The sequence below is a fragment of the Nilaparvata lugens genome, chromosome 10 (assembly GCF_014356525.2).
Source record: "Nilaparvata lugens isolate BPH chromosome 10, ASM1435652v1, whole genome shotgun sequence".
Lineage (NCBI taxonomy): Eukaryota > Metazoa > Arthropoda > Insecta > Hemiptera > Delphacidae > Nilaparvata > Nilaparvata lugens.
Window position 1 is genome coordinate 35,618,246 of NC_052513.1, and position 15,904 is coordinate 35,634,149.

General features: G+C 31.7%; 1 long non-coding RNA gene across 1 annotated transcript in view; it reads right to left on the minus strand.

Annotated features, from left to right (window-relative positions):
- Window positions 1-10,264, minus strand: part of LOC120353361 — a 135,849-nt gene extending 125,585 nt beyond the window's left edge. Inside the window, exon 1 of the long non-coding RNA XR_005572306.1 lies at window positions 9,839-10,264. This is a non-coding gene — a long non-coding RNA (uncharacterized LOC120353361). The remainder of the gene's footprint in view (window positions 1-9,838) is intronic.
- Window positions 10,265-15,904: the final 5,640 nt, after the last annotated feature.

Genomic DNA, 15,904 nt, shown 5'->3' on the forward strand with positions numbered 1-15,904 from the left:
CCTGCCAAGTCCTATAGGCCTATATCTATATATTTAATATATACATATATAGTTTTAACGTTATATATCTATTTATTCATCAAATATACATATACAGTTGAAAGGGCTCTAACCGGGCTGACCCAAAGGTCCTTGAAATGTAGAAAAAGGGCAGTTTTTTGCCCTAAACGACCCGGGATCGCTTCCGGAGTGGAATATACATATTACACATGTTGTGTGACTCTAGAAACCAGGTTTAAACTTGGCAACGTTGCAACAAAATATCTGGGTCCCAAAAATATGTGTTGTTTGGAGGTGGTTCAATTCATTTCAATGATTTAAAGATGAGTTTTATCATAGAGTAAATATACAGACCTTTGTATACTGTAAATAGAATTAAAATATGGATATCATTAGTGGAGTATATTTGTTTGTGGATATAAATGTTTGTTTGTATATATTCTCAAGACTCGTTTCTTCAAATGCTTTGATTTTCGATTTTGACAAATTACCAGTTTTATGCTGGAAGTAACCAAAAGCTACTGACATCTAAAGCTGAAAGCTTCTATGGTTTGATAGAAAATATTTTTAAATCCAAAATATATTGTAGTTTTTGGTCTGGAAGTAATGAAAATAAAACTCAATCTTATTAAAGATCTGTGTAAATTTCATCAAAACAGTTTAAAATTTTTGAAACATAGCTCAAAAGTCCCCCAATATTGGAAAATCACTCTAATTCGTCTTGCAAGTCGGTATCTTAATAAGTGAAGATCTTGCAAGTGAAAATAACGTGTACAATCCCATTTTCGATACCATTTTTGACTGGTATAGGTACTTTAAAAAAATGACAGCAAGTTTTTAATTAATTCAAGCTGAAATAGATAATGTGAACATTATTGTAGTTAGGAATGAATCATGGGACTATGGTTCTTTGAAAATATAACATCAGCTTTGAGCTGAAGATATTCATTTCTCGTCTTAAATTTAGACAAAAGGATATTGAATCATAATAGGACTAATGTATTTAAAAAATGTAACTGCAAAATAATCTTAAAAATGTATATCTACCCAAATATTTCCCTCAGTTTGCTTACCACACAAAAAGTGAATACACAAATTAAGAAATTGATGGATGTGAAGTGAGAACTTGATAAATTATTTATTTAAGGAGACAAAAGGTTACCCCTTCTCCTTCACAAATACAGCAATACAAGATTATTATAGCATGTATGTTGAAATTTGTGGCCAGGTTGTGAAAGTATGAGTATCTTTTTGTTATATATTTTCCTCACATTTGGAAAAAAATTAGGGCTCACTTAACAATTATCCCATAACATAGCATAATTCATAATCATTTCAAATCAAATCAAATTTTATTATCCATCATAAGACATAATACATTCATTAGAAATTATTACATTCATTTAATCTACCCTTAGCATAAGCATTCTCAATTTAATATGAATTAATAATTTTAAATTTTCAGTTGTACTACTATTACATAGCAAATTTCATGTAAAAATCTAGCAAGTTACCTACTATTTTGTGAAATTTGAAACAGGAAAACAATGTGAAACGTGAAAAATTCCCACTGTAAAATAGATTGTTGTATTGTCTCAAATATTACTGTTGAGTCAGTTGCCATTGACCTTGAAAGTATGCGAAAATTGGACTCAAGGTCAGGCGACAGACTGATCATTATGTTTCAAGTAGAGTGAGACGAGCTAATTTCAATTCCTAGCTGCTATCTGTGTCGTTTAATACCGTATTACATAACATTGTATCGTCAGCCTGCAAAAGTTTTGGCTAAAAGATACTCCACCAAACATTCTGGACTTTTCAAACAAACTATTAAAAAATATTTGTTTCATGAATCAGTAGAAACACTATACAGTAAAAACTGTAGGCTACTGGATATTTTGCTCATGAGTAACTTATATTTTTTTCCCCCAACAACTTTACTCACTCTATAAATAATTGAGTATACTTTTTTGTGAGTTTGTATTTACATTGTGCTCCATAAATCTATATTTTACGTTTAATTCACCTGTAATTACTTCTCCTGCCAAAAGTTATTGATTCGATTTTTTGGAGAATAATATTGTATCTTCATATTTTACATGAAACTATTGATAATTAGTCTATGGAATTGGGATTATATGCTTCTTGATATAATATTACAACTGATATTAATTAATTAGGATGAAGCTTGTTGCAGCTCTTCTAAGATGTAAAAGTTTGCTCATGATCAATTGATCAATGAGAGTTTAACTAGTTTTCAAGCTAAAGAAAATATATTTATTATGAACCAGTTAGAATGAGTATCAGGAGAGCTTTTATCAAGTTTATTGGTACCCATTTGAGAATTAGAGATGAAGCATGTTCTTTTTGAATGTTTGGATTTATTATTGTAAGCCTATGATATTCTCAAAAATTCCTATCATGATATAACAATCAAATCTGTTACATATTTAAAAAATATTATATTCGTTTCAATGAGATAACCAGACAATTTGAACTAAGAGTGACTTGAGAAGAAGTAATTGATATTAATTATTATTTCTATGATCATTGAAAAATATGAATATATGAATATTATATTGTGGATGAGTTGAGAAAGCTGATTGAAAATTACAATAGACTATTCATAATTTGAAACGCGAATTTTGATGCAAGTGAGAGAATTAAATTGGGTAGAGAAGGATGATAAAACAGAGTTCAGAACTATGGATAAATTATAAAGATAGAAATTGCGGTAATGATAAAATAAATTGGCACTCTACATTGAATGGTTCTGTCAATTTTTTTTATATAATTTGAAGTTAGTTCCCTGTATGTCGTCCAGTCTATTCACCATAGATTGAGATATGATGTTTTGTGGAGAGACATTACTTAGCATATAGATTTATTTACAATAATTTATTAATAAAGATATTCAATGAATAATTAAAATATGGATGCAATCATAATAATTTTCCATGCAAATATTTCAACATAAATAGAACAAAATATGATTGACAAAAATTCAGCAAAAGAAGGAGCAAGCTGATAGCATAGACTCAAACTTGTTCCAAGAAATAATAAAGGATGATACATAGAAATTTGATAAAATAATGAATGAGATGCCAAAAACAATTTTTTGAGAATATACACACAGGCAGGCAGAAGAAAAAAATGAAAAATAGAAAACCTCATAAAATATCTTTTGCATCATATTAAAAATTCTCACGATTCAATATTATGAATATCTTCAAAGATACACATTGACAAGCAAAAAACCTCAAAATTTGTAATAAAAATCAAATATGTTCAGGCCTCAATATTTATAAAAAATTCTGAAATTTTGAACAATGAAAATTTATAGTAGGTAGGATTTATCAACTCGTACTTACTCGATTGGGATGTACCTAGAAAATAAGCATAACGTAAGAAAACGAAAATTGATTTTACATGTGAACTTATCAATGATAGCACTTCAATACGAATCATTTATGAAATATTGATTCTTATCAATTCAAGTTTATATCAACACATTATCATATTAATCAATCATGAGCCCTCGAAGAATTTATGAATATTGTGGCATCTCGACACATATTCATATATAGTGGGGGCCACATTTTCTTAGATCAGCAAATAATACACCAATTGTATTAATACTTTGTAAATAATTGTAGGTTATATGCTTTTTGTAATCATGTCTATATTTTTGAATAAACTCCTCTGGTCGTGTTGTACCCTCGACCAGAGAAATTATATTTTTTATTATTGTAACTTCCTCATTGATATAATATAAAAAAGGAGACCATTTATGCCTACAAATCCCAAATTGAAACAAGTCAGTATGGTGTGAAATATAGTAGGCGCTATTATAGAATGATGGTGGGCAAGATTGAAAGAGCATGCTAAGATAAAGATGTTATGGACTCTATCATAATACAGCTTGATATTCATTCTTTAATAACTCCCATACAGATAAAACTCATTATTACACTTGATACAGTACACAAAAATAATCTTATTTGGATGTTTCTTAAACTGGACATGTTTTCACAATAATTAAAAAAAGTAATATTGGAAAAATTTCTTCAATAATTCATATTTTATACTGTTCTGAATATTAAAGCAATGGGGGGATATGAAGCAACCAGTTTTATCAATGTTGGAGTATACATGATTAATTTGAACAACCCATAACATGAATGTGCAGGAATAATATTACTGTATTAAAAAATGACTATCTTAGCTCAATAGTGACCGGAAAAATTACGAAGCAACAAGTGAAAGCAAGAGTGTTAAATTACCTTGATGAACAGCCAATTCAAACTGTTAAAATTGCAGAATTTAATCAATAATCACACCTGAACATATTTAAACACACTCATCACTTACTACCACAATTAAAATAAAAAACAGGGTAATTATCGCGGCCCGAAACCACCCTTTTCAACGTCGCGATGAACCATTTTTTCAACTACCACAAAAACATGTAATTTCTTGTCCTTCCTTTTAGACAAAGAAACTGATAGAGGTATCAGAAAGTTATCAAGAAATATAAAGTATATTAAAATCAATTTTTCAATGATCAACACTAAATACTGTCAAAAACTATCCGAAATATTATAAATATTGATTAATAATAACTTAACTCGACCAATTCATGATTTTCTTTTGAAATAAATGAAAATACTTTGCGGAAATATTATTACAAAATTAACCGACATTTCAAAACCAGCCGCTCATCTACACTACCAACTTCAAAATAGCTGTGCGGTCACGTGATGTAGTAAACGAACAATCGAACGAACATAACCTATCTTTATCGTTATTTTTAATTTTCTGAGCTTCTACTGATTATGATTCAGTGTCCAGTTCTTAACAGAATGTTAGTTTTGTGCCCCCAGATAACAGTGGTAATCAAATATTCTGTTATCTAGACTATTAACTTCAATTTTGTTATCAATATTGCAAAGAAGGTTTTGCTTGAAATCAACGCAAATGATAAGTTACAATACAACAACGAAGTTGAATGTTATGATGTGAGTAGCCTTCAAAATATCAAATTAACATTCATTTTTTTCATAATTTTTGTTTTTTATGTTATAATTTTTTATACTTTAGATTCAAATTACCTATAAGTCAGTAAATAATGCCTACTGATTCGTAAAACACAGTGTAAAGTTCCTTATCGTATAGTTATAGTTCCTTATCGTATTTGTAAAGTTCTTCATATATCCTATAGGAATATTTTGCCTGACATGTAACGTAATGTGAATTAATGATTCCTGATCATTTTCATTGTATAAAACTGTGATGAATGAAATGTTTGTTTTTGTAAAATACAAAAGCTATACATTCATAAACTCTTCCACTACAAATGTTTGATTATCCAAGTCATAGTAGCTTAATTCAAGTGTAGGTACCGTACAAAGTACAATCAGCAAAAAACATGGTGATTATAAGAGGAATTCACAACTTTGAAAGCACATAAATATTGTATAGCATATTATGAGAGGTTAGGTTTCCCATGGAACGTGACAATTTGTAGGCTACCAGAAATGAAAGTTATGAAGACGTATAATGAATAAAAATGAGCTATGCATGTTTATGAATTAATAGGACCTTTCAATGCTTGCCTAGCTCACCATATAACAGGTGCTTCTTAAGAAATTTTATTAGAAGCATTGATCTTTATATTAATCGCATGCTGTTACTTTACAATTTTTTCTTAAATAATTTTCTTTCACCAGTAGGTAGTCTACGTTTTGGTGTATCAAGAAATCATACAACTTGTCTCCAATGTACAGCATACTAAGTAATCATATAATTATTGTGTATACCTATGTTTCTTACAAATTGTTTGTAAGGTTAGAATATTAGGAATAATTTTCAACTGTATCGTATTATTATAATTCTGATTTAGTTTAGAGTAACTCAAAAAATTATTTGGATTAAATGAAAAAGACTAAGAAATTGTCAAAAATTTCTTAGTCTTTTTCATTCAATATGAATAATTACCACAATATCAACTTCTCAACTACACAAAAAGTGAAAATTATTTGGATAGTTATTATTGATTATAGATTATCCATTTAATGTTCTTGCAAGTCTACTAAATTGGAGATTGATTTTCAAGTGAGATTAGGTGTTCATGACTTTAGTAAGAAATCTGGATAAATTACAGGACAATGTTTAAGCCTGCTATACCATAGCAAGAACTTTTAAATCCTTAGCATTTAAATCTGTTTGTAATAATATATAATTAATTTTGAATTGATTTAAGCCTGCTATACCATAGCAAGAACTTTTAAATCCTTAGCATTTAAATCTGTTTGTAATAATATATAATTAATTTTGAATTGATTTAACATGTAAGTAATAGACAATTTATCAAAACTTAAATATTTAAGACAGGTGATTGGGAAAATAAATTATTGAAAGTTACACATTATTTACAAATTCACTAGATAGTGCATTAAAAACTAGTGTTTTTACCTGTTTCGGTAACAATAAGTATTGATTTATTAAAAGTTTTTAGGAGTTCAACACTGTAACACTGTCTATTGTTTAAAGACAGCCTCGTTAAAAAGTTTTTATTTACAATTTAACACAGCCCAGAAATCGAAAAATATAAACTTTATTTTAGTATATAAATTCAAATTGGTTTAGAAAAATTTTTACCAAGAAAAAAAGTTGTTTTATAAGTTGAACATTTTCATTTATAAAATGTTCTTCTCATTAAGAGTTCTGTATTCAAAAAGCTAGTTGTGTACTAGGGCCTATAAACGTAAACTAGTGATGTTCTAATTATTCTATCAATCATAACTATATTTTTTCTAATGAAACAATAATTAACAGTAAATGTGCTGTAAACATAAAAACATCTACAATGCAATAATAGGAGGGAAATTAAAACATTTCAGATTGACTCAACAAGAACAATTTAATTATTTCATCATTTAAAGATCCATAATACAAAATCATTGTTTATGGCTGGCTATTCAAACATATCATTCATGGAAATAAATCAATTCATTGACAAAAACCTCCATGACCTTCTGATTGATAGTTAGTTTATGAATATGATGTAGGATTATTTAAAATGCATTAGTTAATGAATATGATGTAGGATTATTTAAAATACATTAGTTGATGAATAAGATGTAGGATTATTTAATATAAAGTATTTACAATATTAACACCTTATCGTCTGAATTTAAAACAATAATTTAGAGTTATCTTTATGATTTAAAACTGCATGATCGATAGCATTTTATGTAAGCGTAGAATATTCATTAATATAACATTTCAGCTACTTGAAAACCTTTACTATCCATATTAAACATCTAAATTAGGAGCTACTTTTATGATTTAAAACTGCATGTTATATATTAGATTATGTACATGCACATTATTTATTATCACAAATATAGTGTATATTATTTACAAGTTAACTACCTCCATCATATAATGTTCTAATATTTAACCTTCACTGTTTTCTATAAAACAAAATCCACAAACGTTTAATTGTTCTCCAAATAATACTCAGATTCACACGGGGAAAATAGACATCTATTTTTCATAGGAGCCAGATAAGACACACACAAATTTTCTTCAAGTATTCTACAGTGTACATACAGTTTACAGCTCCTATCTGACAAGACAGACACTCAGCGTATACTCTCTTATGTAATCTCCTATCGCGTGGTGATGAGGAGTAGTGGAGGAGGAAGAGGAGTGACCGTGATAGTGTGTGCGTGTGTGTACAGGGAGTGAGGAGGTGGTGGATGAGGATGAGGAAGTGAGGAGAGGAGGTCTATGACCAACACTATGCACTACTGAGTTCTACTTCTTTACATTGGTTCAGCTCGTTCACTTTACTAAGGCTCTCTTGGTCTGTTAAGACTTACTTGAAAGTACAGTAGAATGATATTATTGTTATAGTAGGTACTGTCGAATTCTGAAAATTAGTTAATATTGATTATTTGTCCAGCTAGTGAGCCAGACAAAGGATTCCTTTGGATCTCTAGATGACGTATATTTTTATTCAATATTGAATAATGATTCAATATATTTCAACCAAAAATCCCAATTTTTTGACAGTATTGATTTCTTGTCAAGCTAGACTAACAAGGAATTGTATCTGTTGATTTGAAATTATTTTTATTACCTAACATTGAATAATACCTCTTTATTTAATTTTTACCACAAATCTCAATTTTTAATAACATTATGACAAATTTTTGGATTATTATGACCAATTTTTTGACAATTTCGATACAATTATTTTTAGACAATTCATGAATAAAAAAATATTTTTAGTCGATGAATGTTTTTTTAAATTGAATTTGGATATTTTTATTAATTACTTCACTTTTTAATTCATTACAAAAATCCAATGATTTTGATTATTGATTTCTTAAATATTTTCAAACTCATGCTTGATGTTAATTCATGTAGTTTATAAATTTATGTATTTCTAACTAGGCCTAGTAATTTTAAATTGGACATAATCAAGAGCTTTTTAACATTATTCAGAAAGATTTGGATGAGTACTCATGGCCATGTGCATGCTGAAACCACCAAGTTTAGCACAGTTATCAGCTCTAACCCTCAAAGCACTATTTCAATTTTTTTAAATTATTCAGGACCATTTAGACTTATTTAGCTATTGTTATCAAGGTCAGGATCACAAGGATAGTAAAGCCAGGATTTGTTATTCTATTTTAAATTTTCAGAATAACATTATCCAACTCAAATCAACAATCTCAACAGAGTGAACAAGTTCTAATCCTTCCGTGACACTATTTTAAATCTAAAAAAACTCAAATTTAAGACACTATTTCAATCTTTTTTCAAATCATCTAGGATTATCTATCTACATGTGACACAATACATACTACAGTACAGTATTTAAAGTGAAAAATATACCAACACTGTGATATTAATTTAAATCGTCAGAATATCATCGAATGCCACCCCCTCCCCCAACCAGAAAGTTTGGAAAATTGAATAGGCTCTCTAAACCTCTTTGAAACTTGCTCCAAACCTGAAAGAATATTTTTGATAATATTTTGAAACTCTCCCTGGATCATTAAACCTACTATTGTTATTTTGTGATTTATTTTAAATGGCAGAATAATTCACATAAACACTGCCTCAAAGCATCTTAGCAAAGTGAACCGGCTCTAATAACCCTATCACCATGGCTTACTCCAAATCTAACACGCTTTAAACCTCTTTAATATTTAAACCTATTGTCTCTATCGTTTTGTAAATTATTTGAAATGACAGAACCAATTACATAAACACTGCCCCAAACCATTTTAGCAAAGTGAACCGGCTATAATCTTATCACTGTGACTTACTCAAAATCTGTGACTAATTCTATTAATTTTGGATCCCTCTCAGGATCTTTAAACCCACTGTTATTATTTTTAATGACAGAATCAATCACATTAAATCTGCCCAAACCATATAATAGAAGTGAACAATCTAACCCTATCACTGTGACTTATTCAAAATCTGAGAGACTATATTTCTAGTAATTTTAGAACTCTCCCTGGGTAATTAAACCTAATGTAATTATCTCTTTCCTGTATAGGGCTACTTGTAATAAAAATAGAAAGAAAAATAAAAATCTCAGTACCCTTTTTGAATTATTTAATCAAATATGTGATTAAATAATTCAAAAAGGGTACTGAGATTTTTATATTTCTTTCTATTTTCTAAAGTAATTATTTTGTGAATTATTTTTAATGACATAAACACTGCCCCAAACCATCTTAGCAAAGTGAACAATCTCTAACCCTTTTAGTAGCTCTATTTTGAATGTGAGAATAATAGCAGCAGAACTTACCCAGGATCATTAGGCACCTCAGCCGGTCCGGTGCTTCCGTCTTGTGATTCCATGGCCTTGGTGATCTTCTCTCGATTTCTCACAAAATTTCTCAATCAATCAATCAATTGCCCACACACTGAACAACAACAATCAGCACTGATGGTTTCACTTGCAAAACTGAGTCGAAGAGAGAGAGACGGATAGATAGAGAGAGAGATAGAGATAGGAACTACACACTAAGAAACAGCTAAACGAGTGTGAATACTCGATGACTTGTACAGTAACTGTAACCTCACCGCGAGAGAACAAAATCTCTGTTTTTGATGATAACACTGACACTCACTACCGCCGTGTACTAATGGGGTTGGCAGGGCTCAGACTAGTTCTGTTCACACATCAACGTTCAACACGAAACTGACTGAGTACCGGCTAACAAAGCTGCCGCGACCGATTTGGCGGTCCTAGTGGGTCCTGGGGAGGGGGGGAGAGGTGCCCTCTGATTGGTCGATAACTGGTGTGACGTCATGGCCCAGGCAGCGCTGGTGTAAGTGCCGTTTTGGCACCAGCAGTGAAGGCCAACGCCATCTAGCTGCGAACCCGTCAACTAGGGGTGGTGTGTGAATGGTTGGGAGGTGGTTTTGGGGGCAGATTGGGGTTGCGAGGCGGGAAAATGTGTGGGGGTGGTTCTGAGAGATGGGAGGTATGATGGGGAACGGGTGTGGAGTGTTGCCGGTGGTGAAAAGTGTCGGAAAATCGAGGAAAAACGTTTCATTTCAATGAATTTGAGGGTTTATGATGTAATTTATTATGTTTTCTGTTGGAAAATTAAGGTTTCGAGGCTTGAAAATTTGTGAGAATGTCTTGGAAACGTAATTAGGATTGTGAGTAGTGGTTTTGAAGTGTTTCCGGTAGTGGAAATTGTTGGAAAATCAATGGAAAGCGATGAAAATTGATGGATGTAAATGTAGAAAAGATACTTGGTTTGAGAGAGATTATTAGTAGATAATGGGGGTTTTGATGTGGGAAAACTAGTGGAGATTTTTGTGGTAGGTAGTTGGGATGTGGGACTCAGTAGTTGCTGGTGGTGAAAATTGTTGGAAAATTTTGGAAAAAGCATGGATTCTGGTGTTCTGGATTGGATTCAAGATGTTTCCTTTTAGGAAAATAAGGTTCCAAAGCAGGAAAAATTGGGGAAATAGAGGGAAAACATAGAAATAGAGGAATACGTGTGGAAATAGAGGAAAACTTGTGAAAATAAACAAACGAACAATTGTAATTGTTTTGATTGACAAAAATAAATTTGAATTTGAATAGATAGAAAACTAGAAAACAGTGGAAATGGAGAAAAGCGTGTGGAAAACCTTGTAGGAGCTGTAGATATGATGAGAAAGAGGTTTGAAAAGTTAGGAAAATCGAGTTTCCAGTAGTGGAAAGTGTAGGAAAATTGTTGCTTGCTTGTGTAAATTTGAGATGCTTTCTATTATGTATGGGGCTATTATGGTGGGAGAGCAAGTAGGCTTTTCCCGAGTCTGTTAGATGTATGGTGGGTCGAGATGGGTCATGAATCTCTGATACTAAAAATTATTGAAGAATTGATGAAAATACAAAAATGTTAAGATTTGAGTGTAGAATGAGAGAATTTTCATGAAAAGGTCAAGTTTTTCATATTTACAGTATGAGTGGTTGTCATTCTATTTAACCTATTTCGGACCATGTGTAACCTTATCTAAATTTGGGAGAGGAATAGCACAAGGTTACCTTATTTTCTCTCTCCCTATCAATTTGACGATGTACTTATTGTATGAATCAATAAAGAATAAAGAAGGAATAGAATTCAACTGGGACATAGTGTGGGTGTTGGGAGATTGGATTGGAGACATCCTGTTTTCAAAATTGAAGTAGTTTATTGTAAAAAGTGTTACTCAAAATTTATCAGTCAAGAAAATCCAAGTTTCTATGAAGAAAACAAGGGGAAACTTTTGTGGCTGATAGGTGGGCGTCTAAAGATAAACCGGTCACCGGTCATAGAATCGATCAAAAATTTCTTGGGCCGGTTTGTAGGACACTTATTTTTTTAAATTTACCAATAAATCATTCATTTTAAGTGTCCTTTGAACCGGGTTTCATTCCAGTAAATAGGAGTGAGGTGGCAGAGTTTTATATAAAACCAATATAAAAAACTTTTAACTCTTTTATTAAAAACTTTTAAAATGTTTTTTATATTGTTTTTGTTTGAATCAAGTAGCTCATATAAGTGAAGTGATTTCATTGTTTTATAGTATTCAACGATTTGAAAATAATGGTTTCATTGTAAAAAAACTCACCAATGTCGAGAATTGGGTACACAGTGTTTCTTCTTGTTCTTCAGATATATGAAAACACAAATAAAAACCATCAATAGTCTTTGAATTGGGTGAAAGGAGTAAATTAATAGACATATTTCCACTCATCCATAAAATCACTTAACTTATATGGGCTACTTTATTCATATTAATAAAAACAATATAAAAACTTGTAGTACCCTTCATTAAAAACTTCAAAACTAAACTTTTAAAGTTTTCAATAAAGGGTACTACAAGTTTTTATATTGTTTTTATTAATTCCACTCATCCTTATCATTATCTAAGAACGTCAGGAAAAGTCAAGTTACCTTTACCTTTCCTTAGTCAAGTTAACGTTAGGTTATCATAAATCAAGTGGTATACTACTTTATCATACCTTAGTACATCATTCGTCTGTCTCGTTACCCACACACAAGCCTAGAGCTCATATTGTAGGCATCATCCACATGAAGAAATATAATACAGAGTACATGAAAATAATGGAGATTGCTGTGAGAGCTACTGGAGGCATGCGCTTTAAGTCTTTCTGGAATCATAACTTCCACAAAATTGAAGTAAAACATCCAAGTTGACGTGGAAGTTAACGTTTCTCAACACTTGAAATATTTCATGAAAGAGGCCCAGGCTTCAACTCAATCCACCATCCAACATTCTCAGCTCTTTCCTAGTGAATGGCGGTGAAAAAATAACAGACAAATGACCAGCGGAGGATGATGAAAGATTGTAATAAAAGTTGGGAGTCAAACGATTCAGAAAAATGATCTCGCCGTTAAAAAGAGTCTCAGATAAACAAAGAGAAGCAGAGAAACTACTGGATGCTTTGCCAAAAACAAGCGTACACCTTTACAAAAATAATGAACCGGATTGTGTCTTGAACCAACCTGTATAAGTACTTACAAGTATATCTGTTTATAACATCTATATAGATATAGGTGTTATGTTTTTGGGAAGAGACGAGCTTTTATATCTTCACCTGAGTACAACATCTACATAGATATAGATATTATATTTTAGGGAAGATATGAGTGGGAGAGAAAGTGTGAGAGAGCTTCTAGGAAACAAAACACCTGGACTAGAAACATTTCTATTTTTTGTGTTGATGAACTATTTTTGTGGTCACTAACAGTGGTCGTCAAGTCGAACTGTCATGTCAAATCTCTCAGGTTACTGAGGCTTGTGCCTTCCGCCTCTGCCTCTCCGGTTAACAATGTTGTACTCACTCAACTCTGAGTTGTTTTATTTTTGAAATCGTTTCTCAGAAAATAAATCAGACAAAGCTGACAAAACAAACATAGATCACTGTTGGACGATGATCAAAAGAGTTGGGAGAAAAAGTTGGGGGTTGGATTAGGGTCAATGAAATATTGTTACAGTGTTTCTTCAGATTGATTGTGATTTATGAATGATTCCGTAAATGAATATCGAATATTTTTAAGATGTTCCTTCATCGTTCTTTCTAGTTGTTATTTGTGAATGATCTCGTAAATGAATATTGTATAAAAAGGCTTGATGTTTTCACAACCACAAGTTAATTAAGGTTACGTTTACAAATATAAATATTTTGTGGATTCTAATAAGCAAAATACAATTTTTGCCTATCAATGGGGGCATTAGAACCCCCCAAACCCTCCTCGTTACGCCCCTGATTAAGATACTGGATTTGTTTGTTACACAGTTGTCAATTTCTGGTGAACTAGAACTGAAAAGGTTCTAGCTTACTAAAGGTTCCACTTTTTGTGTAGTTGAGAAGTTGATATTGTGGTAATACTAAAGTATAGATATAGATATAGTTATAGATATAGTAATAAAGATATAGTTGGTATTACTAAAGGTTGATAGTGGTACTGTAGTGAGGTCCACGTTATAATGGCAGTGGCTTGATTAGCAATGGTATATTGTTATCCTTGTCTATCATTCAACAAAGCGAATAGCGCTATCTCTTTTTCACTTTGCTCTGTTGCCAGATTGTCTTTTAACAATGTAGAATTACTAATTAACGAAATATTTCATCTTAATTATGAAATTATTGAGAAATATAATTGATTGCTTAATAAAATATAATTGATTATTTTAAACGAGAATGAACAGTTAATATCACAACAATAAACTTGTATGAGCTACCGTCTATAGAAGGCATTGACAAGACAGAGTATCGGCAACGTTGACTTCCTATCTTTCTGCTCTGCCATTATAACGTGGACCTCACTAGAGTAACAAAAACCCAATCACTTAAATAAATTTCTGTGTGTGACACCTTCAAGTCGTTTAATGTAATGTGCAAACTACCACAATATCACCTTTGAATGTAAAATAAATAATTTTTTGTCACGAAAAAATGGTGAACAAATTATTAGAATCAATAATATGAAGACTGAGATAGAGATAAATAAATTGCAACTATGTAACTGCGTTGGTAACATTCCAATAAATTGTACATAATGATCCAAATATGCTACAGTAGAACTCCAATTATCCGAATTAATGGGGACCGGGACCCATTCGGATAATCGGAGTTTTTAAAAAAAAAATCCATTGGAGAGAAAAAAGCTACGTTTTTGCACTATTTTTTTACTTTCCTTGCCCTATTACTATAGGTAAGGGAAGTATTGCTTTCCGAAAAAATTAAGGTACCCCAATTTCTAAATTTCTATATGTTTCGAGGTCCCCTGAGTCCAAAAAAGTGGTTTTTGGGTATTGGTCTGTATGTATGTGTGTGTGTGTGTGTTGTGTGTGTGTGTGTGTGTGTGTGTGTGTGTGTGTGTGTGTGGTGTGTGTGTGTGTGTGTGTGTGTGTGTGTGTGTGTGGTGTGTGTGTGTGTGTGTGTGGTGTGTGTGTGTGTGTGTGGTGTGTGTGTGTGTGTGTGTGTGTGTGTGTGTGTGGTGTGTGTGTGTGTGTGTGTGTGTGTGTGTGTGTGTGTATGAGTATGAGTGTATGTGTGTCTGTGTACACGATATCTCATTTCCCAATTAACGGAATGACTTGAAATTTGGAACTTAAGATCATTCCCCTATCCGACAATTTCGATAAAATGCAATTCAAGATGGCGGCTAAAATGGCGAAAATGTTGTCAAAAAAAGGGTTTTTCGCAATTTTCTCGAAAATGACTCGAACGATTTTGATCAAATTCATACCTCAATAATTAGTCATTGATAAGCTCTATCAACTGCCACAAGTCCCATATCTCTAGAAATTTCAGGAGCTCCGCCCCATCTAGGTAAAGTTTGATTTTAGATTTTCAATTATCAGGCTTCAGATACAATTTAAACAAAAAAAATCCAAATGGAAAAGATTGGGCATGAAAATCTCTACAATTAATGTTCAGTAACATTTTCACCTAAAATTTAAAATAAGCTCGAAATTCGAGAAAATGTTATTATTTCAATTGCAAACTGTTGGCAACTGTTGATTCTATTAAATCATTCACTATGAAGAGATAGCAGACCTCGTGTGTCTTCTGCGTTATAGTCCTGTCACCAGCTGGCTTAGATCTTTGCATAGAAGACTTGAGATGCGGGGGAACACTAGCGTCAGGTGATAAATTCTCATAACGGCAAGGAAAATTGTGTGAGTGCGCCACACCAGATTTTTATTGAATCAAATGAAAGAATCATGATATTTTTATATGTTTTAAATATAAATAAAATTTAATTAAATGTACAAGGGAAGGACAATAGTGAGCGAACGCGCAAACACTGGCATCGCAGGGGGAAGAATTACAGCACACTTAGACTTTTTTGGACAA